The sequence below is a fragment of the Nicotiana tabacum genome, chromosome 6 (assembly GCF_000715075.1).
Source record: "Nicotiana tabacum cultivar K326 chromosome 6, ASM71507v2, whole genome shotgun sequence".
Taxonomy (NCBI): Eukaryota; Viridiplantae; Streptophyta; class Magnoliopsida; order Solanales; family Solanaceae; genus Nicotiana; species Nicotiana tabacum.
This window is the reverse complement of record NC_134085.1, coordinates 156741462-156759018: the sequence shown is the minus strand read 5'-3', so window position 1 is coordinate 156759018 and position 17557 is coordinate 156741462.

Genomic DNA, 17557 nt, shown 5'->3' with positions numbered 1-17557 from the left:
CTAAGTTTGTTTTTTCCCATAGGAGAGGCATTTCCTCATAAGTTTGGTTTTACCCATAGGAGAGATATTTCCTCCTAAGTTTGTTTTACCCATAGGAATGGCATTTTTATTTTTTCAAAGTTGTTATTGAAATCAGGAGCCCGCCTGAAGAGAGGAAAGGCATTTATTTTTCAAAATTGTTGTTGAAGTCAGGAGACCGCCTGAAGAGAGGAAAAGCGTTTATTTTTAAAGTTGTTGTTGAAGTCAGGAGCCCGCCTGAAGAGAGGAATGTCGTTTATTTTAAAATTTGTTTGTTTGAAGTCAGGACCCGAGTGGTCCTGCTTGTATGAACATTGCCAAAATATATGTTTCATAAATGATTGTCAAAGGCATTTTATTTTCAAAGTTGTTATTGAAGTCAGGAGCCCGCCTGAAGAGGGGAAAGGCATTTTATTTTTCAAAGTTGTTGTTGAGGTCAGGAGCCCGCCTGAAGAGAGGAAAGGCGTTTTATTTTTAAAGTTGTTTAAATCTCGCCAACCTAAAGAAAGGAATGACATTTTATTTTCAAAGTTGTTGAAGTCAGGAGCCCGCCTGAAGAGAGGAAAGGCGTTTTATTTTTAAAGTTGTTGTTGAAGTCAGGAGCCCGCCTGAAGAGAGGAAAGGCGTTTTATTTTTCAAAGTAGTTGTTGAAGTCAGGAGCCCGCCTGAAGAGAGGAATGGCGTTTATTTTAAAAGTTGTTTGTTTGAAGTCAGGAGCCCGCCTGAAGAGAGGAAAGGCGTTTATTTTTAAAGTTGTTGTTGAAGTCAGGAGCCCGCCTGAAGAGAGGAAAGGCGTTTTATTTTTAAAAGTTGTTGAAATTTCGCCAACCTAAATAAAGGAATGGCATTTTTATTTTAAAGTTGTTATTGAAGTCAGGAGCCCGCCTAAAGAGAGGAATGACGTTTATTTTCAAAGTTGTTTGTTGAAGTCAGGAGCCCGCCTGAAGAGAGGAAAGGCGTTATATTTTTAAAGTTGTTGTTGAAGTCAGGAGCCCGCCTGAAGAGAGGAATGACGTTTATTTTAAAAGTAGTTTATTTGAAGTCAGGATCCCGCCTGAAGAGAGGAAAGGCGTTTTATTTTCAAAGTTGTTTGTTGAAGTCAAGAGACCGCCTGAAGAGAGGAATGGCGTTTTATTTTTCAAAATTGTTATTGAAGTGAGGAGCCCGCCTGAAGAGAGGAAAGACGTTTTATTTTCAGAGTTGTTTGTTGAAGTCAGGAGCCCGCCTAAAGAGAGGAAAGACGTTTTATTTTTTAAAGTTGTTGAAGTCAGGAGCCCGCCTGAAGAGAGGAAAGACGTTTTATTTTTAAAAGTTGTTGAAATCTCGCCAACCTAAAGAAAGGAATGACATTTTATTTTTAAAGTTGTTGTTGAAGTTGGAAGCCCGCCCATAGAACAGAGGAATACATTTCAGTCTTTTCATTTCAAATGTTGAAGTTGGGAGCCCGCCCATATAACAGAGGAATACATTTCAGTCTTTTCATTTCAAGTGTTGAAGTTGGGAGCCCGCCCATAGAACAGAGGAATACATTTCAGTCTTTTCATTTCAAATGTTGAAGTTGGGAGCCCGCCCAAAGAAATGTTGAAGTCGGGAGCCCTCCCAAAGAACAGAGGAATACATTTCAGTCTTTTCATTTCAAGCGTTGAAGTTGGGAGCCCGCCCATAGAACAGAGGAATACATTTCAGTCTTTTCATTTCAAATGTTGAAGTTGGGAGCCCGCCCATATAATAGAGGAATACATTTTAGTCTTTTCATTTCAAGTGTTGAAGTTGGGAGTCCGCCCATAGAACAGAGGAATACATTTCAGTATTACTTTTCAAGTATTGAAGTTGGGAGCCGGCCCATAAGAATAGAGGAATACATTAGTCTTTTCATTTCGAGTGTTGAAGTTGGGAGCCCACCCATATAACAGAGGAATACATTTCAGTATTACTTTTCAAGTATTGAAGTTGGGAGCCCGCCCATAAGAACAGAGGAATACATTTCAGTCTTTACTTTTCAAGTGTTGAAGTTGGGAGCCCGCCCATACAACAGAAGAATACATTTCAAGATCAAGTCAGAAGGCAGTAAAGCAGAAGGTTACAACAGGAATCCCCAGCAGGAAACAATAAAAATCCCCAGCACCGGGAAGTAGAAGGTTGCAACAAGAGGTCCCAGCACAAACTAAAGTGCATATGTCAAAAGGAAGAAAAGACGCATTTTGAAAGAAGTGGCATGTGAACATTAAATCATGCCCATCATAACAAATCTGATGAAGAGAGTTGTATCCCCAGAGGAACCGCCGAAAAGCTTAATGAAGAAAGCCATATCCCCAGCGGACCGAGTAAAATGATGAAAACTGGTATTCAGAAAAGTAAAAGGCCAGTGTCATCCCCAAATTCACGGAAGAAAAGCACCGGAGGAAACACAAGCCGACAAGAAAGCAAGGCAACAAGAACAAATTGCAGTCTAGCCTAGCTTCTTGTTTTCTTTTAAGCACGGTGTAACAAGGAGATCGGTAAGCAGTGGTAATAGCATGCAACAGTAGTAACCTTGCAATCCCGTGGTAGTCCCAGCTACCAAAACTTCCCGAACTACATTAACCTGATTCCCCTTTAGCCAGGGATATGTAGGAAACCTTTGAAGCAAAGGTTCGGTTAAATCTTTTTCAAAAAATGCTTCACACGGAGTACTCGGATGGGCAAAAATCGCTCACTTTATCTTTGCACGAAAACCCTTCGTGTCTTCGGGCAAAGAGGGGCAGCTGTAAGCACGTGATTTTTGCCCTATATGAGAATTACTCCCAAAAAGTTCAAAATAAAATGATTTTCCTTGGTGTGCAATTTTGAGAATTTTTGTGACATTTTTGGATAATTATTTGTATTTGTCTGTGCATGTTTATTTGTTACATTAATAAAAAAATACAAAAATATGTCGCATTATGCATGTAGGATTTAATTCTACAATTGTTACTAATTAAGTTTGTTTTACAAAAACTAAAAATTACAAAAATAGGCATCTTTTGCATTTTTAGCATTTAATGTCCAAATATACAATTTTATGCTTAATTATTACTTAATTGTGCGTTAATTGTTATTGGGAGTTAATTTGCGCTTTTATAACTTAATTTAGTTCTTAATAATAATTTAAGTATTTTTATAATTTAGTTTTAGAAAAATAAAAGAAGAAAAGAGAGCAAAAATATAAAGAAAATCGGAATTGGGCCTCTTCTTCAATTTCAAACCACAAGCCCAAAAAATTGTCCAACCTTCCCCATGACCCGGTCCATTTCAAACCGGGTCGACTCGGTCCATAACCCAAAAGACCCAACACCCCCCTATCTTGCATTTCAAAAAAACAAAACAAAAGAAAAAACCCTAAAAACCTAACACCAAACTATCCGCCCCCCCCCCCCCCCTTCTTTCTCTTCATCTTCCCCAAAGCTCCAAAACATACACATCCATGGCTGCCTTCGAACCAACGACGTTGACCACTGTTGCTGCCTCATCCTCTTCGTCTTCGTCGTCGAGCCCGAGCTCCCATGGCTGCCTTCTTCGTCGAGCTCCATGTTCGATTTCTCCATTGTCGCTTCTGCTACGTCCAAACAACCCGGACTGCTGCTGCTGCTCCGCCATTGCTGTGTTTGCTGCTGCCCGCTATTGTTCCGTCGTGCTGCTGCTTGCTTTTGCTACGACCAGACATGGACGAGCTTCATCGAGCTCAAACTCGAGCTCCCATGGTTGCCGCTGCATCTTCTCCATAAGTTGCTACTGCGTCGTCTGCTTCGTCGCTACTTCTGCTTCATCGTCTGCTTCTTCTACTGCTGATGCCTATCGAGCAGCTGGTTCGAAGCCACCCCGTCGCCACTGCTTCGTCATCAACCAAGCAGACCACGTTGCTGCTTCTGCTTTCGTTTCATCTTTTCCATCTCCTTTGAACCCACTGTTGCTTCTACTATAGCCATGAATGACCACTGCCTTCCTCGACGACCACTCGCTTCCAGCTCATTTCTGTTGCTTCTGCTACGACCAAACGTTGCTGCTTCATCATCTAAAATCAACCGGAAAACATACAAAAATTTCGGGCAGGTTCGAGTTATTTTAGTTTCAAAGCTTCCGGGCAGATTTGTTTCCGTTCAAGTTCGTCGTTGTTTCGATCCGGTTAGTGGGTTTTGAGTTTTACTTTTGTCCGTATTTCGTTTTTATATTCTCAAATCTAAAATCGGGAAATGTTTGTTGTTCGTGTTCATTGTTTTGCTAATTTTTCAGTTTGTTCATGTGAAATTGTTAGTTTAATGTTTGTTAGATGCAAATTGAAATTTAATTAATTATTTCTTCAGTTTGTTTCATGTGTTATGTATTTTTTTCAGAAATTGTTAACGTTGGTTAAATCGTTTGAATCCGTCATGTTTGTTGTTTAAAATAGATTTAATTCATGTTCATCTTTGTTTGAAGTTCGTTTTTAATCCAGTGATTTAATGTGAGTTTATGTTTTGTTTTTGATTTGTTGATTTAGTTTGAATCATGTATTGTGTTGTAAATTTTGTTGTGTCCTTGCCCATCCATTTTTGGTCTAAGTTAACCAGGATTTGTTCCCAATATGGTTAATTTATTTCCATTAATTTGAAGTTGAATGATTCATCTGTGTTCATATGGTTTGTTGTTGAGTTTGTTTAAGAAATTGGTCTTATTGGCTATATTTTGGTTGAGTTTGATTAATTGATTGGTTATAGCTGATGGGGGTAAAATGGTAATTGCAATAAGGTCGGAGGGGTAGTTTGGTAATTGAACATTTTGAATAATTCTTTATGTTAAGCATGGGGGACAAAATGTAATGGGGTGTGGGTGATATAATTGTTTATGTTAAGCATGTGGGACAAAATGTAATGGGGTGTGAGTGATATAATTGTTTATGTTAGGCATGGGGGACAAGAGGTAATGGGTTGGGGTTTGATATATTTATTTAATGTAGTGGGGAACAAAACATTAGGTAGTGGGATTAAAAGGGGGATGAGTGGGAAGATAATGGGTTTGGTAGGAGAAAGTGGTTGTTTTATTAATTGATTAAAGGGTTTGGGATGGGATATAAATGAAGGACTTGAATCAGATTTTAGGGAAAAAAAAAGATACAGAAGATAGAGAGAATACAAGAGAGAATACAGAAAAAAGAATAGAGAAGAGAGAGAGAGATAGAGAAAAAAGAGGGCTGAAGATTAAAGAGAGAGAAAGAAAAATTCCGAAAAAATATTAAGACTTTCAAAAAAGAAAAATACAAAAATAAAAAGAGCTCAAAATTAAAAGAGAGAGTAGTATACACCTGATAAATATTCTGATATACAAGTTCAGAAAAAAGGTTAAACATTGATTAGTCTTTCAAATCGGAAAAGATTCCCTTGGCTTCTGTCCGTTGTTTGTTATCGTTGTTTCCGGATTTTTATCTTGATTTTCAAATCTATCACTGGGATTTCTGTGGACTGGATTGCTGGTTAATCTTGTTGTTGTTGTGTTACGTATTACGTTGCTGACTTTCTTTTCTTACATTGGCAATACCAGGTACACCACTGTAATTTTAGCATTTTGTAAGCTGAAATGAAGAATGGAATGTTAAATTTCTAATTTAGCTTTTTCTTTTTTTTATTAATTGTATTTAGATTATTTTATGTATTATTATTCTGTAAATCGCCGTCGTTTTACATAACTAGACATATTGTAGCGATGTACTAAATAATGTTTTGCTTTAACCTGATTATTAGGTAGTATATATTTAAGCAGGTTTATTATTGATTAATCAGTCTAATAATTAGAATGAGAAGAAAATAACATAAAAATGACTTTATGAAATCAGTTTTGGCAAAATTGATTAAGTTCACTATTTATAAGGGTGTTAATATCGCCAACATTAAGTTAATCAAAATCATGTAACTAAATTTAGTTAAAACATGGGTTTAAATTGATTTTGCAAATCAAGTATTAGGACATGATTTGAATTAAAACAAGGTTAGTTAAGGTTAAATTAATTAATTTTTAGAAATACGGATTAGTAATCAAGATTGTTTCTAATTTCCAGTATTTGTAAATAATTCATTTCAATAGCTCAAGTCATCTAACAACATGATTTTAATCCGGCTATGGGATAATTAGTTACTTTTTAAAAAAAAATTATTTGACAATTCCATTGTATTTATAATTAGAATTTTAGTAATATTACTTTCCGTTAATATTTGTTTTAAACCAGTATTTAATATGTTATTTTTTAAGTATGTAGAGATTGATTTTATATTTATAGATAAACTTAATAATATAAAAATGTAGTCATTTTAAGATATTCATAAAATAAAGGAGGATTTCGCTAAAAAATAAATAAATATAAACAATACAAAATTTGCAGGGTTATCCAATCTTATTTATTTATTTTTTTAAAAAAAATACTTGGATCCCGGGATGGGCGGTTTAGTAAATTTCACGGTCCTACCTAAAAGTATAGCAACGCGTAGTCTTTAGGCGCGTATTTAATAAGGGTATTTTCTTAAATATGGGTGTGCATTTATGTAACCCAAATCCCAATCTTGGCGGAGTCAAAATGCGTCAACAAATCATGTGTACACTGGTTGTGGCGTGATTCAAGATGCGTTTTCACGACGTTGCAATTCTTGTATAAAATAATAATAATAACAATAATGATAAAGGCGGGTCAAAGTTTAATTTGCATATAAGTTCTTAATTGTTAAAAAATTAGATAAATAAGCCAAATATAATAGTTGAGCGACCGTGCTAGAACCACGGAAGTCGGGAATGCCTAATACCTTCTCCCGGGTTAACAGAATTCCTTATCCGGATTTCTGGTTCACAGACTGTAATACAGAGTCATTCTTTTCCTCGATTCGGGATTAAAATTGGTGACTTGGGACACCCTAAATCTCCCAAGTGGCGACTCTGAAATAAATAAACAAATCCCATTTCGATTGTCCTTTAATTGGAAAAAACTCCTTCGCCCCTCGCGAGGGCGGAAAAAGGAGGTGTGACACTGGCCATGTTGCTCCACGTTTGCTGCAAATCCCGCTAACTGAGACTTTATCAACTCAAGCTTATCCTAGGGATCTTGGTCCGATGCCTCCTCAAAATCATCTGTTTGAACTGCCCGACCCCTAAGTTGTGCTGGCAATAGGGTGTTGACCCCTGGCGGGACGGACTGTAACCAAATCAAGTACTCTTGAGTACACTCGGGCCTGCCAACGTCCTCTACTAATGTATTTTTCTTCATCTTCTTTGCATTGTTCCAGTATTGCACATACTTGATTTTTTCAACCGCTTTTTTGCTAAAATTCATGATGTGCCTCCGAAGATTCAAAGTTGGAGTTTCCTCTTATCTTCTGTCCAACTGCCGCATTACCCTAACGGGAGTGTACGACCTGACACACTTGAATCCTATCAGCATCACGAAAGGCTGCATGAGGCACCCTACCAAGATATCATCCAAAGGTAAGCCCACAAAACATTCCCATTTGTCCTCAAACCAAGGAACTCAATCCAAGCCGTGACGCCTACTGGGTATGTAAACTTAGGAGATTTTATCCTACGCTCGATGCATACCACCCGATCCCTCAAGGCACGGTCGATGGGACAAAGTAAGGAAGCGGTGTGCAAATGCTCCATCATCCACAGTTGTAGGAAAAGGTTACTTCCCTCAATATCTGACACCTCCTATAACCTCACTCCGGGCTCGATACAGCTCTACTAAGATCATCGGCACAACGGTAACGGTTTTGTGTTGCTTCTCATTGAATAGTGCCATTACCACTGAATGAAGATGGGTGCTAATATGTCTCTCATCTAATGGAAAAACTAATAATCCCAACAAAGAAAGGATGAAAGCTTCGAGGCGACGTCTTTGCCACTTTGCCTTGGTTGTGCAGAACTCATCCCAAAAGACGTCAAAACTATCCTGTGGTCCAAATATAGCAAACAAATAATCCAAGGATATCCAGGACTGCTCGAGACATTTTAAATGCTTATTATCTTTCAGGCCCAGGTCGCTGAGGAATCTTGTCCTAGAGTGGTCTCGGGGAAGTATCATGTCCTTCCCTATATAGCTTAAACGAGTGAGACCAGACATTTTCGCCAAGGTAGGAGTCGTCTCACACTCTCCAAATCTGAAAATCAAATTTTGGGAATCCCAATAAGTCCGCAACACCTTCACTAAGTCTGGGCGAGGTGTGGTATCAAGAAGAGAAGTTTGGGTGCCCAATTTCTGCATTAACTCATGTTGCTCTAACGATGAAAATATTTTCCACCACTTGATCAATTTCCTGGGAATCTTTACTACCATCAACACTTTGGATCGCGGGTCCATACCTGAACGAAGAGAATATGGTTAGCGACTCGGGACACTACATGACATAACAACATTTCCTAGTGGACAAATGCAAGACACAATTAGGCTATATTTTGCAGATTGGCCTAAGTGGCTGAAAGTGACTATTAGTGCAAACTTGAAAAAGTTGACCTCTAATGCATGAAAATACTCCATTTAAAGCTTACATGACTCCAACATCCCAACGATCATGGCCTTAAAAATTACTTTGCGGAAATTGACTCTTTTTTGCAAAAATGGCCGATATGGCCAAATGTGGCTAGGGACGCAAACACGACATGGATGGACCTTAAAGTGATATGAAACCGAGTTGAAACTCAAGATCCTAAGACATGGGTAATTGAACCACTTTTGCGAAAATAACCCTATTTTGCAAGAATGGCCGATGCGGCCAAAAGTGGCTAGACATGCAAATTTGACAGGAATGAACCTTAGAATTGAGAGAACTCTTTATTGTAGACTCAGGGCTTTAAGACAGGAGATAACAAACTGCTTTGAGAGAAATGCTCATATTTTTACAAAAACGACCGATGTGGTCAAATATGGCTATACATACAAGATTTGGCTACGACCCCAGAAGCCAAGAACCTAGGACCTACTAGGAAGACCGGAACCTATGTGGGTTACCGACGTATCCCGCCTCGGAAGATAAGAATCAGGTTCGCGTAGTTCGGGAAGATGCAACTAATTTGAAAAAACTATATTTTTTGTCTTTTCGAAAAATGACGAAAAATGTAAAAACTTTTGGATTTTCTTTTTCATTTTTTTGAATTTTTGGAAAATTATGAAAAATGTAAAATCTTTTTGGATTCTATTTTTCTCTTCTTTTTTTTGAATATTTTGGAAAATAATGGAAATGTGTAAAATCTTTTTTGGATTTTCTTTTTCTTTCTTTTTTTAGAATTTTTGAATTTTTTTGAATCTTTTTCATTTTCCATCAATTTTTTTTTTGAAAAACTATGAAAGAAAGATGCGAGTAGGCCCTACTTGCTTCATTTTTCACCCTTCTTTCCAAGACATCGGTCCGCTAAATGACCTTTTTACCCTCACAGATGCAACATTTAGCACAAAGGATGATTAAATGTCATTTTGGGTCACAAGCCCATTTTGACAAAATTTGGACAGACTTTCTACAAAGGGACACGATATCTGGGATCGAGCCCTACTAGGTCTAAATGACATGATGCAATTAAAAATGACCTAAAGGCTGACCTAAGTTTGGGGTTCACTAACAAGGCAATTCGGGGGAGCGTATGGTCGATGGTGGCTGCTCAAGCTTTCCACCCACTCCATACGTCCGACGGCCCCTCCTCCTAAACAAGGGTGACTCAACGAAGAGTTCGTGTATGCGATGCGTACTCCGAGACTTGTTGCAGAAAGAATTGACCGGGTAATGCATATGATGATAGTTATAAAGCAATAAACACATAAAGCAAAAACTGTAAACACATAAACAACTAGCAAATAACAAAATATAAAAACATAATAAAAATTAAGTAAAGCTAATGAAAAACATAAAAACCTCAACCAAATATTCTAAAAGCCAACAAAATCAAGTACTAGCTTGAATCCGCCCTCCTCAGCGGAGCCGCCAGAGATGTCACACCCCTTTTTTAACAAACCTCACTAACCCTCTTAAATAAATAAAAAGATTTAGTAAAGCTCAAAAAGGTTTTCAATTAGAAAGTGACAAAATTATGTTCAAAAGGAAATAACTCAGAGTCGCCACCTGACTTTGATTTCGGTATTCCAGGTCACCGTTTTTTTAAATAATTTTTCCTTTTAAAACATTTCAGACTCTAAAACCAAGTCCATACTAAAGATTCGGGTAAGGGGGTTCATTTGACTCGGGAAGAAGGTGCTAGGCTCTCCCCAAGTCCCGTGAAAGTCACGGTTGCATACTCGATCTAGTTGGCTTTTAAAGTATTCAATTGAGGTAGAAAACACAGAAAAAGAAAAATAAACACACAAGAGGCTCGAGGTCGTCCCCCACCTAAGTAAAGGAAAAAACAAAATACTACAAGTTTCCACTTTTGGCCTCCCTTTACATTCACTTTGTGGCGTACCCCTGAAAATAAATATATACAAATCCCTCGGGGCATTCTCCGGATAAATTTAACTAAGGGAACAAGCTCTCACCTCAAAACTAACAAGATCCTACGACTTGCCTACCCGAGTGTAGTCGGCCTAAACATACTCCTAACGAATGATGTAATAAAAGTGAAATGAATAAAATGAATCACTTCCTTCTTAATTTCTTATTTCATGCATTTGACCAAGCTCGATCCTAAAATATGAGAACAATTAATTACTGATGGGCTTTGGTCATTCTCCCCTGCCCGCAATTCAACAATCGTCCAAACAGATATTATCCAACCAAATGAAATAGCCATCTAGCACATAGAAACGTGAACACCAATAGCAATAAAGAAATGAGAGAGGGATCCACATATGATAAGAGACTTAACTTTTCCCATTAACCCATGACAATTTCGAAGAACAATCAACTAGCTGAATCTTACACTATTTCATGTGAAAACAAGCTCAATATCTAACGAGACTACCAAAGAACCAAAAAGTCATTCAAAGATACCAACTAATCAGACAAAGATTAAAATTAAGAGAGATGCCAGGGATGCAAACTCCAAAACATGGAATGGAAATTCACAATCACATGAAATAAATTGACAAACCAACTGGAACATGCTAACCAATATACCACAAACTATTGCATCAGGACAAATATTAAACACAAATCTGGATTTCATGCTCGGATACTTATCAATTTATTAACAGCCAGAACTGAGGTGAGCATGATCCCAAATCAATCAAAGGTGACCGAGAATTTTAAACAAATGCATCAGGGGTGCCAACTTTAAAACATGTACTGTAAGTTATTGACTAGCTACAACATGCTCTTCAAAATTCAGGATATCAAATAAACTTATATTACCAGTGATGATACATACAGGAAGAAAATACAAAGTATGACATATGAAACATCACATTAAACATGAATATTGTTGCTCTCAGTCAGCAAAACTGATGGATTTTACAAACAAACTAGAGATGCACCTTCTGAACGTAATATCTCTACTGGAAATTTTAGTTGTACTCAAATCCATAAACTGCTTTGGATACATGTTCACGCTATAAGTTAGCGATGAAGAACAATGAGCATGAAGATTTAAATGAAATTCGCACTGGAATACACACAAAACAGTAAGAAGAGGCTGTAAGCATTCCGGCAAATCAACATGCAAAGCATTAACTTATTAAATATTTCAACAGGAAAAAGAAGCAATCTCAGTTTGGTTCACTCACAATGAAGCTCCAACAGATTTAGTACTAGAACAATGCTTCAAGCACTTAGAGGATCCACGCATACCTACATGTAAAGGAAAACTACGCAAACTAATTCTCATAAACCTCGGCTAAATTGGTTCATATTAGCATTCAATTGATAGCTAAATAAATTATCAATTTCCCAATCCCATTTACCTTTGGCTCAAATCATATTTGGATCCGACCAAAACATAAATAAGAAGAAAAGAAGCGGACCTGAAATTTGAAGCTTTCAATTAAATTCGATATCCGGAAAATGAGACGTGCCAATACAAAATCAAATGCTCAAAATACAACTACAAATTCAACAACAAGAACCGAAATCCAGAACCTCGAATCGGCAACTTAAACGAATTAACCCTTCGTTACACCTCAGATGCAATCCATGGTTGAAACCCAAATCAAGCAACTGATATTATTTTTTTATGTGTGTGTTTTCTGTTTCAAAAATCAGAAGAAGAGCTAATAGAAAACTCTAATGTTTTATCTGGATGAGAACTGAAAGTAGAAGATGAAGATTGTAAATCAGAACCAAAACCCTAGAACTTTTCCTCCGATTTTTTTCTGATTTCTCTTTTTTTTCTCTCTTTCAATCTCTCTCCAGACCCAAATATATAGCCATCTCTCTAAGCTTCTCTCCTTCCTCTGCAAGAAATCGCAAAAACCCTTCAAAAATCTGAAAATCCCCACGAAATTCTCAGAAAATCAAAACCAAAATCAGAAAATCTCTTCTGTTGGTGAGATAAGAGAAATGGAGGGAGTAGATCGAGTGCAACTCAATCCTACGCACCTCATTTTTCCTATTTTCGCCTAAGAGAGAAATCCGAAAAATGAGAAATAGGAAGAAAACGCGTAGAATCAAATCCTAATGATGAGGGGGGGGGGCATGAGGGGACAATGTGAGTTAACTCGGCCGATTTGTTGAGTTTTCCGGCAAGTTAGAGTGGCAAGGGACGCGGGCAGAGGTTGGAAAAGGGGGGCGACGATTTGGGTTGGGATTTAGGTTTAGAGTTTGGGAAATATTACGGTTTTATATGATTGGTGGAATTAATGCTGGCCATTAGATTAATTGGGATGGAAGTCTAGGATACAAATAGGGGGATGGGGCGGGTCAGAGGGTTATTTGGGGCGGGTTTAGTGGGGGATGTGGGCTGTCCGATTTGGGCTTCAAAATTCCCGAAATTGGGCCTTTGGTGCTGGTTAGGTTGTCCGATTTTGGGCTATCAAATTGGGGCTTTAACTATAAAAAGTTGAACCTTTCTTCTTAAAAATGATTTAAAATTAATTATGACTAATTAAAGTAAAATATATCATACTATGAAACTATATTTTCTATATATCATTTTTATATAAATTATTATATTCAAAAAATAAAAGTGAAAATCATGGTAAAAACAAAAATATATTGCTATAAAAATATTAATAACCTAAAATAAATAGAAATAAGATAAAATATGAAACTATTTTTGTATTTTTCAATGATTATATTAGAATAAAATAGGGTGTGTGTGTGTGTGTGTGTGTGTGTGTGTGTTTGTGTGTGTATTTATTTTTTTGGTATTGTTCAAGGATTATACTAAAAATAAAAATATATAAAAACCGCGGCAAACTTAGCATAAAACTACTATAAAAATACTAATAAACTTAAATAAAAAAAAACAAACATATCTAATAAGATAAATTGAGACTTTCTCTTTTTTTTTTTCTTTTTGATTTTTTCTGAATTGAAATTAAAAATAAAATAGGCTAAAATTACATAATAATCCAAGTAGATATTTTAAAACATAAAAATACTAAAATTAACTTTAAAACTGTGCGAATCAAAAATTACATGTCTACAAAAGCTGCGCCGAACAAATTTGGTAGAATCAACACAACTCTTCCGCTAATGATAGAAGAGGGAAGGAATGACCAATCACGAAGGGGTACTCATAAAAAGCACAATACCCAGGCCTATGGATTTTCACGAAGTCCCTTCCCGCTGGAACCATATCAACATGAGCGGGATACTATACTTTGTACGGAGAGCATCGATATGAACTTGCTTCGTTTAAGAAAGCATGGGAGTAGGAGTAGGAGGAAGATCATTGAGGAAGTCGCTTCGAGAACTGGGGTGTCTCGGCAGCAACTCCTCCACGGTGGGAAAACTATCACCCTCCTCACCACCATAGGGGAGCGCCACGGACAACGGGGCGGCCTCAGAAACCCCCTCATGAGATCGGTGTGTTCTAGGCAATTCTTCGATGGAAAAGGTGTTAAAACAATAGAGAAGGTTGTGAACGAAGAATGAGAGAAGAAGAAACAGAAAGTTGCTAGAACAAACTCGGGAGGAATGAGAAAGGATAACCAGAAATGAAATGGCCAATAGCTTTTGAAAAAACAAACCCTCCGCCTATTTATAGGATTGGATGGCACCAGAATCGAAGTGGAAGGTTGCAGAGTGGCACTGAAATCGAAGCGACAAGCTCTCAACCCCTATCTCGAAAACACGCATAATGATGATGCACGTGGAGATGACGTCATTTCCTGATAAAATACACTATCCGGTATCTTCTTGAGCACGTAGACTTCCCATTATTGGCAAAACTGTGGTGCTTCATAAGACCAAATTTCTCCATAAGAGCGAGCGGCGTCCGCTCATCGAGAAAGCATCGAGTTGCAACCTCGATAAGCGGAGGGACTAACTGTATGGGTCCAAATTTGGACGACCACGACCGTTGATGAATACGACAAGCGACGAGATCCTCGTAGCTCGACATCCTGTAGGGGATGACAGATAATCGAACAAGAGACTGTACAACTTTTATAGTAGTGTAGGTCCGTTAGGAGGCAGCAGGAATATTCTTTCGAATATTCTCCATAATTTGTCTTTTAGGGCTTAGAAGGGGTTTGCCCCTTATATTCAGCGTAGAAACAACCTTGTAAGCTTCTTTTTTCGGCTTCTCCAACGAAGAACATTCGTTGTAACACTTGCTTAGATAAACGATTAATATCATCATTGCTCGATCCTTCATCTTGATAAGGTCAAGAAATATTACCCAGTGTATTCACCTCGTATACCTTTTATTCTAGAGATTATTATACTTAGGTAAGATTTATCCCTTCATTTTTTTTGATTAATTTGTTCAAAAAGGTTCCAATATCTTTGAGTCAAACATCTACCGGACCTAAGCTCATGAGTTTCCTATTGCTTTGACCAAAAAGCTACCAAACTATTATGGGAACTAGGGAAGAATTTCTAAATAGAAATATTGCATAGGTTTCCTATTTCTATATTTTACTCTCTCAATCCTAATTTATGTGACGAGTTTTAATTTTGAGGGTCAAACGAGTTATTTTATCGTAATATTTTTATATTCTTTTAAATATTTTAAATTATTAATTATTGTAATTTATGATACTTTTCATATAGTTTTTATATATGTAACTTTTATTTCAAATAACTTAAGGAACTATGTCTGAATTTGTGGTTCAAATTAAGAAATTTAACTTTTAAAATCCGAACAACATCACATAAATTGGAACTGAACGAGTACTAATTTAGTCTTAATTATAAAGAGTGGAAAACATATGAAAGGAAGATTTGGTTTTTTACGCCATCATAAGATGTTATTTTAGTTATATGATCTTTTTACAGGAGAATAGTAATAACTAATAATAACACAAGAGATTAGTATATTAAGATCATTTGTTTTATTCAAATGGTAAGTTAAAACATGAAATCATTTTATAAAACCAAAAGGACAGAAAAAGATCGATGGACAAGGTGCAGACTACAGCCGAGCATTAAATTCGCACGAAGTGCCATCCATGATTATATTGGTCTAACTGAAAAATAAATATATAAAATTAAGAAGTGAATTTTTATTTTATAGTATTGAAAAGTAGGAGAATCTATGCCCCCGACATACTAAGCCATGAAACAAAAGTAGCTTAATTTAATGTTGTTTTATTGAAGTAGCGGTCAAGTTTTACTCTCCACATTAGTGCACAATCTCACATTTTATTTCACATAAAAAGTGCGATCTGTAAACCCTACTCAATTGTACCCCTCCTATGATCAATGCAAAACCCAGGTTCCACCTGGAAACTCACTTAAAAAATAAAAAGTGCGATCTGCAAAAGAATGAAAGAATGGTGTTGATCAATTGCTGATGCCAAGGCTTGTGAGATGAACCATTCCTTGACCATTGGAGATTCTTCTTCTTCTACTTCTTTAATACATGGTGCACATTAATTAATAACATTTTTAACTTTACTAACATGGGTTGTAGTAGGATGGATATGATCCCTTCACCTTTAATCAAAGATTTCGATTTCGAGCCATGAGTATGGAAAAAATTCTGTTAGAGACTTTTCCTCCTTAATGGACTTTACATAATGCGAATCCGAATATCATCGGGCTCAAATACATACAGGTATTAGACATCGAGTGAATAAACCCAAACAAAGAAAACTCTTTTAACTTTTTTTATGAGAAAAGGTTATTGGAAGACAGAAGGAATGCATGTGATGTATTAGTGCCTTAGAAGGGAGAAGGGCACTTGTACGGCTAGTTTGAAGAGTCAAGACTTTGAGTTTTCATTTTTATTCATTTGGTACCATTTATGCCAACTCATTTGGATTCTTGTCGAGCAAGATCTATCAAAGGAGAATCTTTCGTTAATATTCCCCAGTGCCAGTTTACATAAACCTTTCCGGAGTACGAGAGGCAAAGTCACTAACTTTTAGCGAGAATTTACCCGTAGAATTTTAAAACTTTTGAAATAATTTTTTTATAAATTACAATAACGAACAATTCATAATATATAAAAAGCTATTTGCAAAAAATGTGATAAAAACCCTTATTTAAAATGAAACTGAGGGAGTAAGAGTTTTTTTATTTCGCTAATCTCAAACCACCCAAAATCATTGATTAAGATGGGGGGATTTTTCGTCCATCTCACGATATTTCTTGATGATCAGACATTAAGCTAAAACAAAGACATTGAGTTCAAATGAATGTGAGAGTAGAACTTTAATTTTTCGGCGTTTAACATTGTACACGGTTAAATTCGAGGATAAAGTTACCCTTGATTTCTAGCGAAGAACGACGTTACTTGTTATTGGCTCGAGTGAGACCGAATATACCCAAAGATCGGAACCAAGACTGGATGAATGATGAAAGTGTTGGTTTATATTTAGTCAACAATGACATGCCAATTGGAAGAGTTGGTGGAAAGAGTTGGTGTGGATGCTAGGAGAAAGCTTCCTCCTTTGATGTCACCCATGACATCAAGAGGAGGTAGTTTGATGTCACCAATGACATCAAGAGGAGATCTTTACCTCTATAAATAGATGCACTCCTTCATTTGTAGAAACCATCCCAAAAATAATACAATACATTGTAGTGAGTAGAGAGTTAAAAGAGAAATTCTCTTAAGTGTAATTGGGAACTCTCCCTTCCTTTGTTAAAAATAAAAAGGCAACTTTTCTCTGGTGGACGTAGGATTATTTTGATCCGAACCACGTTAAATCTTGTGTTCTTTCTTTTATATTTCCGCTAACAATTGGTATCAGAGCAACATGATTCTTTAACAATCCAAAGAGGAAGAACAAGCAAAGATGAGTTCCATAAAGTTTGAAATTGATAGATTCAGTGGATGCAACAACTTCAATATCTGGAAGCTCCAGATGATGGCGTTACTGCGGAGGGAAGGTTCAATCCATGCTATTGACGGAAAGTATCCTAAGGATATATCAGCTCCCGACAAGGAGAAGATTGAAGGGGATGCATTGAGTGCAATCCAACTATCCCTTGCACCTAACGTGCTTTGTGAAGTGAGTACGGGTACCGAAGAGACG